The sequence below is a fragment of the Leopardus geoffroyi genome, chromosome X (assembly GCF_018350155.1).
Source record: "Leopardus geoffroyi isolate Oge1 chromosome X, O.geoffroyi_Oge1_pat1.0, whole genome shotgun sequence".
Lineage (NCBI taxonomy): Eukaryota > Metazoa > Chordata > Mammalia > Carnivora > Felidae > Leopardus > Leopardus geoffroyi.
Window position 1 is genome coordinate 99,337,978 of NC_059343.1, and position 14,075 is coordinate 99,352,052.

At 38.3% G+C, this 14,075-nt stretch overlaps 1 long non-coding RNA gene across 1 annotated transcript in view; it reads left to right on the top strand.

Moving 5' to 3' along the window:
* Nucleotides 1–14,075, top strand: part of LOC123595232 — a 71,240-nt gene that overhangs the window by 728 nt on the left and 56,437 nt on the right. The gene's annotated exons all lie outside the window — the stretch shown is intronic.

Sequence of the window (14,075 nt, forward strand, 5' to 3'; positions counted from 1 at the left end):
GCTATTTCTTTTATTTGTGCATTTTAATAGTGCCAGACGCTGGAGGGAAACTGGGTATTTTAAAAATTGTATTAAGTAGTATTCTATTTTACAGCTTTCTATTTTAACGTCTTTGCCTTTGTTATATATTGTAGTCATTTTGTGCATTGTGTATTGTATTTCGCAGTGCATTTTATATTCTATTTTATCGTTATTTTTATCTAATTTATTATTTTATTTTAATTTTGAGTGTATATTTTTGTTTTTTATTTCAAAAAATTTTAATTGAAGTGTACTGGATCTAAAAAATATTAATTTCACATTCACAGCGTAGTGATTCGACAATACGCATTTGGAAATGCTAGCCATGGGGGTGTAGTTAACCATCTGTCACTATACGAAATTTGTGCCATATTATTAAGTATATTTCATAATCTATACTTTTCATTTGGAGTCGTATTTAATTTTTTAACTGGAAGTTTGTACCTCTTATTCCCCTTCACCTATTTTGCCCATCCCCCCAACCCCTCCCTTCTAGCAACTTCGTTCGTTCTCTACATTTTTGATTCTCTTTGTTTTGTACATGGATTTTTTTAAAAAGATTTCACTTAAAAGTGAAATCATTTGGTATTTGTGTTTCTCTGTGTGACATTTCACTTAGCATAATACCTTCTGCGTCCATCCATGTTGCCACTAGTTGGTAAGGTTTCATTCTTCAGTATGGCTCAGTAAATATTCCATTGTGTATACATTCAACCTTTTCTTTATCCGTTCATCCATAGAGGGATACTTAAATTGATTCCTTGTCTTCGCTGTTGTAAATAATAGTGCAATAAACATAATAGTGAATATATTTTTTCATATTAGTGTTTTTGTTTTCTTTTGGGTAAATGCCCAGAAGTAGAATTACTGTATTGCATTTTTAGTGTTTGAGGAACCTCCACACTGTTTCCCATAGAGGCTGCATCAATTTACATTCTCACCAACAGTGCACAAGGCTTCCCTTCCCTACACATACCCATGTATCACTTGTTTTTTCTGCTTGCGACACTGGGCATTCTGACTGGTGGTAAGCGATATTGTGGTTTTGACTGCATTTCTCTGATATTTAGTGATGTTGAGCATCCTTTAATGTATCCATTGGTCATGTTTTTTTTTTTTTTAAGAAAAATGTTTATTTAGGCACTCTTCCCTTTTTTGATTGGTTTTTTGTTTTGGTGTTGGGTTATATGCGTTGATTATAAATTTTGAATATTAACCCCTTATGAGATATACAATTTGCAAATATTTTCTGTATTCTGGAGGTTGCCTTTTTTGTTGTTGATGATTTCCACTGCTGTGCAAAAGCTTTTTAGTTTGATGTAGTCCCATTTATTTATTTTTGCTTTTATTTCCGGTGCCCGGGGAGACAGACATATCCAGAAAAATACTGCTATGGCTGACGTCTGTAAATTTACTGTGTTTTTTTAAAGGAGTTTTATGGTTTCAGATCTTAGATTTAGGGCTTTAATTTATTTTGAGTTTATGTTTGTGTATTGTGCAAGAGAGTGGTCCAGTTTTATTCCTTTGCATGTAGCTTTTCATTTTCCCAGCACCATTTATTGAAGGGACTATTTTTTCCCGTTGTATGTTCTTGTCTCCTTTGTGATCGATTAATTGACCATATAAGCTTGGGTTTATTTCCGGGCTGTTATGTTGTATTGACCTATGTGCCTGTGTTTTTGCCACTTTGCTTTAATTACTATCGCTCTGTAGTATAGTTCGAAATCTGGGATTGGGATACCTCCAATTCGTTCTTAAGATTGCTTTGGCTAGTCTGATTCTTCCGTGGTTCCAAGATATTTTAGGTTCATTTGTTCTGACTCTGTGAATCCATTCCCAATGACATGGATGGAGCTGGGGAGCATAATGCTATATATATATACTCATATGCAGAATTTAAGAAGCAAACCAAATGAGCAAAGGAAAAAAAGAGAGAGAGGGAACAAGCCAAAAAATGGACCGTTAACTGTAAAGAACAAACTGTTGGTTACCAGAGGGGAGGTGGGTGGAGGGATGGGGGAAAGAGGTGACGGGGATTAAAGACTGCACTTGTCTCGTTGAGCACTGGGTGGCGTATGTAATTGTTGAATCATTATATTGTACACCTGAAACTAACGTAACAAAACACACTATGGTATTTTCATAGTGATGGCATTAAAGCTGTGGGTTGCTTTGTGTATTATAGACATTTTAATCATATTAATTCTTCCAATCTCTGATCATAGTATATCTTTCTATTTGTTTCATCTTCAATTTCTTTTTTCATTAAAATTTTTTTTTCCTTTTGCTTATTGAAGTAGTTGACATACAATGTTATTAGTTTCAGGTATACAACTTGGTGATTGGAGAATTCTGTACATAATGCATTATGTAATGCTCATCACATAAGTGTAGTTATCTGACACCACACATTATTACAATATCATTGACTATATTTTCTATGCTGTACCTTTCATCTCTGTGACATGTATTTTATAACCGGTAGTTCCTCTTTTTTTAAAAATTTTTAAATGTTTATTTTTGAGAGAGAGAGAGAGAGAGAGAGACGGAATGTGAGCTGGGGAGGGGCAGAGGGAGAGGGAGACACAGAATCTGAAGCAGGCTCCAGGCTCCCAGCTGTCAGCAGAGTGCTCAATGTGGGGCTCAGACTCACGAACCGCCAGATCATGACCTGGGCCGAAGTTACGCGCTTAACCAGGCGCCCAGTAGTTTCTTCCTCTTAATTCCCTTCACCTATTTTGCTATTCCATCCCTTACCCCCTTTCCTCTGGCAACCACCAGTTTTTTCTCTGGGTTTATAAGTCTGTTTCTGGTTTATCTTTGGGTTTGTTTATGAATTTGTTTTTTAGAATCCACATATAGGTGAAATCATACGGTATTTGTCTTTCTCTGACTTATCTTATGCAGCATAATACCTGTAAGGTCCACCCATATTTTTGTGAGTGGCAAGAATTCATTCTTTTAAAATTTTTATTTATTTTCAGAGAGAGAGTTGGGGGGGCATGAGCAGTGGACGGGCAGAGAGAGGGGGAGAGAGAGAATCCCAAGCAAACTCTGTGCTGTCATGCGTAGCCTGACTCAGGGCTTGATCTCCTGAACCATGAGATCATTACCTGACCCCAAATCAAGACTTGGATGTTTAACCCACTGAGCCACCCAGGGATCCCAATTTCACTCTTTTTTATGGCTGAGTGATATTCCATTAAAATGTGTATTTCACATCTTCTTTATTCATCTATCAGTGGACACAGGTTGCTTCAATATCTTGCCTCTGTAAATAATCCTGCAGTAAAGATAGGAATCCATATATCTTCTTGAATGAGTGGTTTTACATTCTTTTGTATATACCAGCAATGGAATTATTGGATTATGCGGTATTTTCTTTTTCTTTTAATCTTTATTTATTTATTTTGAGAGAGAGAGCGCGCCAGTAGGGGGGAGAGGCAGAGAGAGGAGAGAGAGAATCCCAAGCAGGCCCCATGTTGTCAACACAGAGCCTGATGCGGGGCTCGATCTCACAGACTGTGAGATTGTGACCTGAGCCGAAATCAAGAGTCAGACCCTTAACTGACTGAGCTGCCCGGGCGCCCCTGGATCATACCTATTTTCTATTTTTAGTTCTTTGAGGAACTTTCATAGTGTTTTCCACAGTGGATGCACCAATTTACATTTCTGCAAACAGTGCGCAAGGGTTTCCTTTTCTCTACACCCTCACCACCAGTTATTTCTTGACTTTTTGATATTAGCTATTTTGACTGGTGTGAAGTGATATCTCAGGTTGTTTTGATTTGCATTTCTTGAGAACTAGTGATGCTACGTATTTACCATCTGTATGTGGTTTTTGGAAAACGTACTGTTTTAATTACGATAGCTTTGCAGTATAACTTGAAATCTGGGATTGTGATATGTCCAGCTTTGTTCTTTCTCAGGATTGCTTTGACTATTCGGGGTCTTTTGTAGTTCCATACAAATTTTAGGATCATTTGTTCTAATTTTGTGACAAATACTATTGGTATTTTGATAGGCGTTGCACAGAATCTGTAGATTGGTTTGGGTAGTAATGGACATTTTAACAATATTAATTTTTCTAATCAGTGAGCAGGGAATATATCTTACCGTTTATTTCTGTTGTGTTCAGTTTTTTTTTAAATCAGTGTTTTATGGTTTTCAGATTATAGGTCTTTCCACTCCTTGGTTAAATTTATTCCTAGGCAATTTTTTTCTGATGCAATTGTAAATGGGATTGTTTTCTTAATTTTCTTTCTGACATTTTGTCATTATTGTGTCTAAACACAATAGATATCTCTATATTGATTTTGTGTCCTGCATGTTTATCGAATTTATTTATTAATTCTAGTAGTTTTTTTGGTTTTTTTTTTGTATACATAGTATACTCTATAGTGTATAGGGTCACATCATCTGCAAATAGTGACTGTTTTACTTCTTCCTTACCAATTTGGATGCCATTTATGTATTTTTTTTGTCTGATTTCTGTGCTAGTACTTACAATACCGTATTAAGTAAAAAGGATCCTTGCCTTCCTGATCTTAAAAGAAAACCTTTCAGCTTTTTAATATTGAGTACAACGTCTGTTGTTTGTCATACATGGCCTTTATTGTGTGACGGTATGTTCCTTTTATACCTGCTTTGTTGGGAGTGGTCCTCATGAATGGATGCTGAATTTTATTCAATGTTTTTTCTGCATCTATTGAGATGATCCTATGTTTCCATCTTTCATTTCGTTTTTTTAAGTTTATTTATTTAGAGAAAGAGAGAAAGAACATGTGGGGGGGGGAGGGGCAGAGAGAGAGAGAGAGAGAGAGAGAGAGAGAGAGAGAATCTCAAGCAGGCTCTGCACTGTCAGCACAGAGCCCAATGCGGGGCTCGAACCCAAGAACCGTGAGATTATGAGCTGAGCCAAAATCAAGAGTCTTTTTCTTCTTGATGAGACTGGAGAAAGGTTTATCAATTTTATCTTTTCAAAGCATCATTTCCTAATTTCCTTAATCTTTAATATTGTCTTTTTGGTCTCTAGATCATTTATTTCCACTCTTTATTATTTCATTTATTCTGCTAAATTAGAGCTTCATTTTCTCTTTTACTAGCTCTGTTAGATACATGGTTAGACTTTTTTGAGATTTTTCTTGTTTCTTGAGGTAGACCTATATTGCCATAATCTTCCTTCTTAGAACTACTCTGCTATGTCCCATAGGTTTTGAATTGTTGTGTTTTCAGTTTCATTTATCTCTAAGTATTTTTTATCTTTCCTTTTTGATTTCTTCATTGACCCATTGGTTGTTTAGTAGCATGTTGTTTAGTTTCCACATGTTTTGTTTTTCTGCGTCTTTTTTGGTAACAGGTTTTGTTTCATAACTTTGCGATCCATCTTTAAAAGATGCTTCTGTTATGATTTCAGTCTTCTAAAATTTATTGAGACTTATTTTGTGGCCTACCACAAGATCTATCCTGGAGAATGTTCCATGTGCACTTGAAGGTGAATTCTGCCTTTTTCTTTTTAAACATTTATTTATTTATTTATTTATTTTTGAGAGAGCTTGAGTGTGCGTGCGTGCGGACACAGGGAGGAAGGGGCAGAGAGAGGGAGACAGAGGATCCGAAACAGGCTTGGCATTGTGAGCACAGAGCCCAATGTGGGGCTCGAACCCATAAGCCATGAGATCATGACCTGAGCCGAAATCGAGAGTCAGCTGCTTAACCCACTGAGCCACTCAGGTGCCCCAAGCTGTTTTGAATGGAATGTTCCGTGTATCTCTGTTAAGTCCATCTCGTTTAATGTGTCATTGAAAGCCACAGTTTCAGGGGCCCCTGGGTGGCTCAGTCGGTTGAGCACCCCAACTTTGGCTCAGGTCGTGATCTTGTGTTCATGAGTTGAAGCCCCATGTCGGGCTCTGTGCTGACAGCTCAGAGCCTGGAGCTTGCTTCGGATTCTGTGTCTCCCTCTCTCTCTCTCTGCCCCTCCCCCACTCGCACTCTGTCTCTCTCTGTCTCAAAAAAAAAAATGTCAAAAAAAAAGCGCCACTGTTTCATTATCAGTTTTCTGTCTGGATGATCTATCCATCAATGTAAGTGGGATGTTACAGTCTTTTATTATTGTTTGCTGCCTATGTCTCCCTTTATGTCTGTTAATATTTGCTTATTTAATTAGGTGCTTCTATATTGGATATACAGATATTTACAAATGTTATATCTTTCTGTTGGATTTATGCCTTTATCGTTATGTAATGCCCTTCCTTCTCACTTACTACAGTCTTTGATTGATTGATTGAAATTCCAGTGTAGTTTCAGGTGTACAATATAGTGACCCAACAGTTCTATGCATTACTCATTGCTCATCACGGTATGTGTACTCTTAATCCCCTTCACCTGTTTCACCTATCTCCCCCACCCAACTCCCCTCTGGTAACCATCAGTTTGTTCTCTATAGGTAAAAGTCTGTTTTTTGGTTTGTCTTTTTTTTCTTTGTTTTGTTTCTCCAATTCCGTACGTGAATTAAATCATGTAGTATTTGTCTTTCTCTTACCGACTTACTTCATTTAGCATTATACTCTGTAGATCCATTAATATTGTTGCAAATGGCAAGATTTCATGGTTTTTCATGCCTGAGTGATATTCCATTGTGTATGTACACTACTTTATATATGTTCATATATACATGTTTTTCTTAAATGTTTGTGTTTTGAAACAGAGAGAGCATGAGCGGGGGAGGGGCAGAGAGAAAGGGGACAGAGAATCAGAAGCCAGCTCTGTGCTGATAGCAGTGAGCCTGATGCAGGGCTTGAACCGTGAGATCGTGGCCTGAGCTGAAGTGGGACGCAACTGACTGAGCCACCCAGGCATCCCTATAATGTATATGTTTTTAAAGTAATCTCTGCACCCAGTGTGGGGCTTGAACTCATGAGCTGGCGATCAAGAGTCACATGCTCTACTGACTGAGCCAGCCGGGCATCCGGACGGACACCATTTCTTTTTAATCCATTCGTCCATTGGTGTTCACTTGGGCTGCTTCCATAGCTCGACTATTGTAAATAATGCTGCAATAAACAAAGGGGTACATATATCTTTTCAGATAAGTGTTTTTGTATTCTTTGGGTAAATACCCAGTAGTGGAGTTTCTGAATCATACAATAATTTTATTTTTAATTTTTTGAGGCACCCACATACTGTTTTCCATAGTGGCTGCACCAGTTTGCATTCCCACAAACAGTGCACGAGGGTTCCTTTTTCTCCACATCCTCGCCAACATCTGTTGTTTCTTGCGTTTTTGATTTTAGCAATTCTGACAGGTTTGAGGTGATAGATCTCATTGTGGTTTTGATTTGCATTTCCCTGATACTTAGTGATGTTGAGCTACAGTCTTTAACATCTAATTCTTCTGATATAATCATTGCTACCATTGCTACCCAGGTTTTTGTTATGTTTTGTTTGTTTTTTGCTTCCATTTGCATAGAATATTTTTTTCCATCCCTTCTCTTTCAGTCTCTTTTTGGGTCTGAAGTGAGTCTCTTGTAGGCACCATATAGATGGATTTTTTTTTTTTTTTTTATCAATTCAGTCACTCTGGTTTTTTCCCCCCCCGTATGTCTTTCCATTGGCGCGTTTACTTCATTTACATTCAGGATGCTTATTGACATGTATGTACGTATTGCTCTTTTGTTCATCGTTTTCTGGTTGTTTCTGTAGTTGCCTTTTCTTTCTGTTCTTGCTCTGCTCCCTTGATGTTTGATGAATTGCTTTAGTGTTAATGCTTGGATTCCTTTGTCTTTATGTATTGTGTGCCTATTCTAGGTTTTTGGTTTGTGGTTATCGTGATGTTCATTCATAACTTTCTATGCATGTAGCAATCTGTATTAAGTTGGTGGTCACTTAAATTTGAACACATTCTGAAAGCACAACATTTGTACCCCCCTTCCAAGTTTTATATGAAGGATGTCATATTTTCTGTGGTTTTATTTTGTGTATTCCTTGACTAATTGTGCAGATATAATTGATTTTATGACTTTTATTTTTTATCCTTCATGCTTTCTAAATAAATGATGGACCTCCTATCTCTACTATATGTTTGCTTTCACCAGTGAAATTTTTCCTTTCATAATTTTCTTCTAGTTATGGTCTTTGGTGTTTTACGCTTAAATGTGTCCATTGAACATTTCTTGAATAGTTGTTTTAGTAGTGATGAGCGGTTTTAAGCTTCGTTTGTCTATGAAACTCTTTGTCTCTCCTTCAATTCTGAATACTCTGCCTTGCCAGTAGAGTATTTTTGGTTGTAGATTTTTTTCTTCCTTTAAGCACATGGAATATATCTTGTCACTGTCTTTTGGCCTGCAGTTACTGCTGAAAAGTCAGCTGATAGCCTCAATGGGTTTCCCTTGCATGTAACTGCTTTTCTCTTGCTGCTTTAAGATTCTCTCTTTAATTTTGACATTTTACTAATTGCATGTCTTGGTGTGGACTACCTTGTGTTCATCGTGTTTGGGGCTGTCTGTGCTTCCTGAACCTTGATGTCTGTTTTCTTCCCCAGATTAAGAAGTTTTTCAGCTATTATTTCTTCCAGTTAGTTTTCTGCCTCCCTTCCCTCTCTTCTCCTTCCAGGAGGCCCATTATGCAAATGTTACTATGCTTGATGTTGTCACAAAGGTTCCTTAACCTATCCTCAGTTTTAAAAATTCTGTTTTCTTTTTGCTGCTCAGTGTGGTTGCTTTCTGTTACCCAGTCTTCCAGCTTGCTGATGCATTCTTCTGCATCCTCTAACTTGCTGCTTATTTCCTCTCTAGTGTATTTTTCAGTTCAGTTATTGCATTCTTCAGGCCTGATTGGTTCTTTTTTTTTTTTTTAATTTTATCTATTTATTTTGCGAGAGAGAGACAGTGCAAGTGGGGGACAGGAAGACAGACAGGGAGGGCGAGAGAATCCCAAGCAGGCTCTGCACTGCCAGCAGAGAGCCTGATGTGGGGCCCAAACTGACAAATCGTGAGATCATGACCAGAGCCAAAATCAAGAGTTTTGTTGATTATCTTCTTTGCTGTGGAGAACATTTTATTCTGACGCAGTCACAATAGTTTAGTTTTACTTTTGTTTCCCTTGCCTCAGTAGACCTACCTAGAAAAAAGGTGCTATGGCCAATGTCAGATAAGTTACTGCCTGCCCTTACAGGATTTTTATGGTTTTAGGTCTTTAATCCATTTCAAAATTTTTAAAATGTTTTCATTTATTTATTTATTTATTTATTTTAAATTTTTTTTTTCAACGTTTATTTATTTTTGGGACAGAGAGAGACAGAGCATGAATGGGGGAGGGGCAGAGAGAGAGGGAGACACAGAATCGGAAACAGGCTCCAGGCTCTGAGCCATCAGCCCAGAGCCCGACGCGGGGCTCAAACTCACGGACCGCGAGATCGTGACCTGGCTGAAGTCGGACGCTTAACCGACTGCACCACCCAGGCGCCCCATGTTTTTATTTATTTTTGAGACAGAGACAGAGCATGAGCAGGGGAGGGGCAGAGAGAGAGGGAGGCACAGAATCGGAAGCAGGCTCCAGGCTCTGAGCTGTCAGCACAGAGCCCGACATGGGGCTCTAACTCACAGACTGTGAGATCATGACCTGAGCTGAAGTCGGACTCCCAACCGACTGAGCCACCCAGGAGCCCTGGTCTTTAATCCATTTCAAATTTATTTTTGTTATGGTGTAATAAAGTGGTCCAGTTTCATTGTTTTGGATGTTGGTTTTCAGTTTTCCCAATGCCATTAGGTGAAGAGACTGTCTTTTTCTCATTGTATATTCTTGCCTACTTTGTCTTAGATTAATTGACCGTAAGAGTGTGGGTTTATTTCTGGGTTTTCTATTCTATTCCACTGATATATGTACCTGTTTTTGTGCCACTACCCTACTGTTTTGATTTCTGCAGCTTTGTAATATAATTCAAAGTCTGGAATTGTGATGCACCTGCCTTTGCTTTTTCTTTTTCTTTTCTTTCTTTCTTTTTTTTTTCCTAAAGATTTTATTTAATTTTAAGTAATCGTAATACCTACCATGGGGCTTGAACTTACAACCCTGAGATCAAGAGTTGCATGCTCTACTGACTAAGCCAATCAGGCATCCCTTTGCTTTTCTTTCTCAAGATTGCTTTGGCTGTTCTGGGTCTTTTGTGGTTCTATACAGATTTTAGGATTATTTGTTCTAGTTCTGTGAATAATGCTATTGGCATTTTGATAGACATTGCATTAAGTATGTGGATTGCTTTGGGTATTAAAGACTTTTTTTATTAAGTAGGCTCTACGCCTAATGTAGGGCTTGATCTCACAACCCCAAGATTAAGAGTCACGTGCTCTACTGACTGTACCAGCCAGGTGCCCCCTAATATAGACACTTGAACAGTATTTGTTCTTCTAATCCATGAGCACGGAATATCTTTTCATTTTTTGTGTCATCTTCAATTTCTTTTGTCAGTGTTTTATAGTTTTTGGAGTATAATTCTTTCACATCTTTGGTTAGGTTTATTCCTGGGTGTCTTATTATTTTTGGTGCAGTTGTAAATGGGATTGTTTTCTTAACTTCTCTTTCTTCTGATTTATTATTGGTGTATAGAAATGTAACAGATTTCTGTACATTTCTAGCAGTTTTTTTTAAATTTTTACAAATGTTTTATTTATTTTTGAGAGACAGAGACAGAGAATGAGCGGGGCAGGGGCAGAGAGAGAGGGAGACGCAGAATCCGAAACAGGCTGCATGCTCTCAGCTGTCAGCACAGAGCCCGACACTGGGCTCCAACTCGCGAACTGCAAGATCATGACCTGAGCCGAAGTCGGACTCTTAACCGACTGAGCCACCCAGGCGCCCCTCGAGCAGTTTGTTTGGTGGAGTCTTTCAGGTCTTCTCTATAATCTGTAGATAGTGAAAGTTTTACTTCTTCTTACTGATTTGAATGCCTTTGATCTCCTTGTTTTGTCTGTTTGTTGTCACTAGGACTTCCAGTACTATGTTGAATAAAAGTGGTGGGAGTGGATATGCTGGTCTAGTTCCTGACCTTAGGGGGAAAGCTCTCAGTTTTTCTTATTAAGGAGGATGTTGGCTGTGGGTTTTTCGTCTATGGCCTTTATTATGTCGAGGTATGTTGCCTCTAAACCTACTTTGTTGAGGGTTTTTATCATCAATGGATGTTGTACTTTGTCCAGTGACCGTATGGTTCCTATCCTTTCTGTTACTGATGTGATGTATCACGACTGATTTACATGTATTTAACCAACCTTGCAAGGCAGGAATGAATCCTAATTGATCATAGTGAATGATTTTTTAAGGTACTCTGGGATTCTGTTTAGTGGTATCTTGTTGAGGATTTTTGCATCTATGTTTATCAGAGACACCGGCTTCTAGTTCTCTTTTTTGTGGTGTTTTTACCTGGTTTTGGTATCAGGGTAATGTTGACATAGAATTAATTTGGAAGTTTTCTTTCCTTTTCTAATTTTTGGAATAGCTTGAGAAGAATAGGTATTAACTCTTTAAATGTTTGGTAGAATTCATATGTGAAGCTGTCTGGTACTGGAATTTTTTTTTGTTGGGAGTTTTTTTGATGTGATTCAATTTCTTTGCTGGTTATCGGCCTGTTCATATTTTCTCTTTCTTCCTCTTTCAGTTTGGGTAGTTTTTTTGGCAAATGTTTTTTTTTTTTTTTAATGTTTATTTATTTATTTTGAGAGAGAGAGTGTGTGTGTGAGCGGGGGAGAGGCAGAGAGAGAGAGAGAGAGAGGGAGAGAGAGAATCCCAAGCAGGCTCCGTCCTGTCAGAGAACAAACCATGAGATCATGACCTGATGTTAGAAAGCGGTCCAGTTTCATTTTTGCATGTAGCCGCCTCGTTTTCCCAGCATCATTTATTGAGGACACTGCCTTTTCCCTATTTTATATTATCACTTCCTTTGCATAGATTAATTGGTGTTGTAAATGTGGGTTTATTTCTGAGCTACCTATTCTGTTCCATTGAGCTCTGTGTCTGCTTTTTTGTGTGTGCCTGTACCGCACTGTTTTGATTACTGTAGTTCCGTGGTATAGCTTGAAATCTGGGAGTATGTCACTTCTAGCTTTGTTCTTCTTTCTCAAGAGTGCTGTGGCTACTCAGGGTCTTCTGTGGTTCTATACAAATTTTAGGAAAATTTTCTTCTAATTCTGTGAAAAATGACATTTGTATTTTGGTAGGGATTGAATTGAATCGGTAGATTGCTTTGGGTAGTATAAACGTTTTAACAGTATTAATTCTTCCATCCATGAGTATGATTTATCTTTCTCTTCATTTGTATGCAATTTCTTTCATCAGTATCTTAATAGTTTTCAGATTACATATCTTTAGCCTCCTTGGTTGCATTCATTCTTAGGTATTTTATTCTTTTTGATACAATTGTAAATGAGATTATTTTCTTAATGTCTCTTTCTGCTATTTCATTATTACCGCATAGAAATGGAACTGATTTCTTTTTTCTTTATTTTTAAAGTAAGCTCTACGCCCAATGTGGTGCTTGAATTCATAACCCTGATATCAAGAGTCACATGCTCTACCAACTGAGCCAGCCAGGCACCCCTGGAACAGATTTCTCTTTTTATTTTTTAAAATTTGTTTTCTATGTTTTTAGTTTAGAGAGGAAACGCATGAGCATGGAAGAGGGGCAGAGGGAGAGAGAGACTCTTAAGCAGGTGGAGCCCTATGCGAGGCCCGATCCCATGACCCTGGGATTGTGACCTGAGATGAAATCAAGAGTTGGACACTGGGGCGCCTGGGTGGCTCAGTCAGTTAAGCGTCCGACTTCAGCTCAGGTCATGTTCTCACGGCTCGTGGTTCGAGCCCTGCGTCGGGCTCTGTGCTGACAGCTCAGAGCCTGGGGCCTGCTTCAGGTTCTGTGTCTCCCTCTCTCTGGCCCTCCCCCGCTCACACTGTCTCACTCTCTCTCTCAAAAATAAATAAACATTAAAAAAATTAAAAAAAAAAAAAGAGTCGGACACTCAACTGACTGAGCTACCCAGGTGCCCCTGGAACAGATTTCTTTATATTGATTTTGTATCCTGCAACCTTACTGAATTTTAAAAGTCAGTTTTAATAGTTTTTTTGTGGGGTCTTTAGTATTTTCTATATATATCATCATGTCATTTGCAAATAGTGACAGTTTTACTTCTTCCTTACTAATTTGGTTGCCTTCTATTTCTATTTCTTTTTCTTTTTTTTTTTTTTTTTTTTTTTTTTTTTTTTGGTCCTACGGTGTGGTTTGAACTTGTGGTAATATGTTGGAGAAAAGTGGTGAGAGTTAGCATCCTTGTTTTGTTCCTGGTCTTAGAAGAAAAGCTTTGAGTTTGCCATTGAGTATTATGTTACCTGTGAGTTTGTTACCTATGGCCTTTATTACATTGATTTATGTTACCCTTATAACCATTTTATTAAGGCTTTTTGTCATATAAGCAGTAAAGACAAAAAAAGAAAAGATGCAAATCACTAAAATTGAAAATAAAAGAGGGACATCACCACAGATGTTACAGAAATAGAGTGAGGGAATACTATGAATAATTGTATGCCAACAAATTAGGTAACATAGATAAAATGAACAAATTCATGAAAAGACACAAACTACTGATGCTGTTTAAAGGAGAATCAGAAAATTTGAATGAATGTTTTAAAAGTAAAGAGATCAGGGGTGCCTAGGTGGCTCAGTCGGTTAAGTGTCCAACTTCAGCTCAGGTTATGACCTCGTGGTTCCTGGGTTCGAGCCCTGCATCGGGTTCTGTGCTGCCAGCGTGGAGCCTGAAGCCTGCTTCAGATTTTGTGTGTCTCCCTCTGTCTCTGCCCCTCCCCCCCCCCCTCTCTCTCTCTCTCTCTCTCAAAAATAAATAAACATTAAAAGTAAAGAGATCAGATGGGTGGCTCAGTCTGTTAAGCGGCCGACTGCTGGTTTCAGCTCAGGTCATGATCTCACAGTTTGTGGGTTCGAGCCCTGTGTTGTGCTGGCTTGGGATTCTCTCTCTCTCTCTCTCTGCTTCTCCCCTGCTTGCTTGCTCTCTCTC